Source organism: Euprymna scolopes, chromosome 42 (assembly GCF_053919585.1).
Source record: "Euprymna scolopes isolate OS-2025 chromosome 42, ASM5391958v1, whole genome shotgun sequence".
Lineage (NCBI taxonomy): Eukaryota > Metazoa > Mollusca > Cephalopoda > Sepiida > Sepiolidae > Euprymna > Euprymna scolopes.
The window spans coordinates 10,203,135-10,205,634 of NC_136523.1; the positions used below are offsets into that span (position 1 = coordinate 10,203,135).

The window sequence follows — 2,500 nt, forward strand, 5'->3', positions numbered from 1 at the left end:
GTCTTCAATATGTATGTAGTCTTTATGTACATGATCCTGTTTATTTTAATAACATATATTTAATGCAGATTTAGTAATGGAATTTAAGTATTACTATGGTGCAGCAGTTCTCAACCGGAGTCCACATTGACCCTCAGTGTCCATGGAATATTTATGGGAGTCCACAAGCAAAACATAACAAAATAGGGGTCCTCAACGATATTTTGGTGACCCATGAAGAAAACCAACTCAGAATAGTTTTTATTATTAAAAATTTAATTGCTACTGTAATTTTATGTAGTTCTTTTTTTTTTTTTTTTTTTTAAATCGTTCAAGTTATTTTAACTATAATATTTCTAATTTCCAGGTTTACCCCATTAAATTAGTTTGGATTTTAAAATAATGCTTAATTATATAATATTTCTTTGATTATTAAAACCTCAAAATTTATATTAGTGAAAAATAGAAGATTGTCTTATGAAGGGGTCCAAAAAGATAAAAAGAAGGGAAAAGGGGTCCACGAGTAAAAAAGGTTGAGCACCACTGCTATAGTGCATCGACATATAAAGTTTGATTTGAATTATGCAATGGCGAAAATCGAAAACATATGTTATTAATTTTAGAGAGGTCTAGGGACCAAAAGCTAAAACAAAGCAAGGTGGCAGTACGCGCAACATGATTATTAACAATGTGTGAAATGGTGACATGACATTCGACGATAGCCTGAATCTTTTTTTTTTTTTTTTTTTTTTTTTTTTTGCATTTTCACCCCAAACAAGGCACATTGCCACTTTAATGTAGGGGGCTACTATCAGGGGAAATATCTACTGGGGTACTATGTAGGGATTAGGGCAGCGAGATGTTGGTTCACGTTGCACTTGAACTTATGCATGTCAGTACAGTTGGGGAAGCAGTGACCTGGAATGGAATTCCAAAGTCTAGCAGTTCTGGGGAAGAAACTACTGGAGTAGAAAGATCTTTTAGATCTACTAGGTCTGTCTTTTTAAACAAGTTTGATAGCCATTAGTCGCGTGCTCTCGTGTAATGAATGAATGCGTAAATGTAGGATTTACATGGAACTCTTAAAGATAAACTAAAATGACCGAAAAATGTGCTGAAATGACTTAAATAAATAAAAAGTAAATGACTTAGAATGACTTTAATGAACTTAAGAATGAATTGAATGACCTTAAGTATGACTTGAATGTTTAAAAATAACTAGACTCATTCAAAAACAACTTGAATGATCTGGATGAATGACTTGAATAGATTTGAGACTGACTGATTTTAAAGTGGTGATCATTTTACATTAAATTAATACAGAAAAGTGATCCCCCACTTTATATCACAATAAGTACATCATCTAGTAAGAACAGATACTACACTTTGATCTTGGCCAAAAGACCAAGAAAAGCTGTATTTATTTGCTCCCCCACCGAGCAAATTAGGCACAATGCCGATTTTTAATGTGTCGAGTGAAGAGGAAATGGGGACCAATTCCCGGGGTGTAGGGGAGCTGGATAGTGACAATTGGTATGAAGGATTGCCCCTACATTGACCAAGATCTTATATGTGGAGTTACCCTCAGATATTGTATTTGCTTGCAGTATCTGCCGGAACAGATACTACACTTTGAGATATTACATTTTTTTATTCATAGGAAAAAATACAATTGGGAAAATGAACAAAAAACTTAGGCACAAGGCCAACTCAAAAAGAAGGGAGATGGTGAGGTTGGTTGATCAATATCATATCTGTTGTAAATTTTAAATGATTTTTCTCTCGGCCAGCTTCTTTTTATCATGGTTACCCCTTTAAATTTGTATTTATGTGTGTGTGTGGTGTGTGTGTGGTGGGTGCCTGGTGCCTACTTAAGCCCAATTTTAAAATATTTTATATTCATATCAAAAAATACAAAAAAGATAAAAATCTTAATAAAATATCTTGGCCAAGAAAAACTTTAAAAGCTAATAAAAGCATCTATTAACGACAGACCTTTGATTTTTAACCAAAAAGGCCAAGCCCAAAACTGTTACGGACACACCGACGGAGTGACTTATAGAGTCGCTTGCACGCGACTAAAAATAGTGACGTCGTGAAGGTAAAGGGATCTAACATACCTTATTATTTTCTCTTTAACAAAATGACATATCAAGTCTAAAGAAAATAATCCTCCAAAACCCTAGAACGAAACAGCATAAAAGAATATTAAAATATACAAAGAACTTGAACCATACAAGCAATTCAAACATTTTTTGGATTTCATATAAAATAAACAGTAAAAATGTATATGCCTTGAAACAAAACAAAATTAGACAGGTCTTTTAAACAATTTATAATCACACATTATTTGAATGTCTTTTTATGATAATTCTATTATAAAATATAAGTACGAGTCATCTACATATATATATATATATATATATATATATATATATATATATATATAGAGAGAGAGAGAGAAGACGTTAGATAACAGTAAATTGAAACAGATTTTTTTACCTTGGGAAATATACGCAGC

The 2,500-nt window shown here is 32.4% G+C and overlaps 1 long non-coding RNA gene and 1 pseudogene across 1 annotated transcript in view; one reads left to right on the forward strand and one right to left on the reverse strand.

Moving 5' to 3' along the window:
• Positions 1-2,500, forward strand: part of LOC145267201 (uncharacterized) — a 393,072-nt gene that overhangs the window by 292,168 nt on the left and 98,404 nt on the right. The gene's annotated exons all lie outside the window — the stretch shown is intronic.
• Positions 1,270-1,395, reverse strand: LOC145267300 (U2 spliceosomal RNA; annotated as a pseudogene).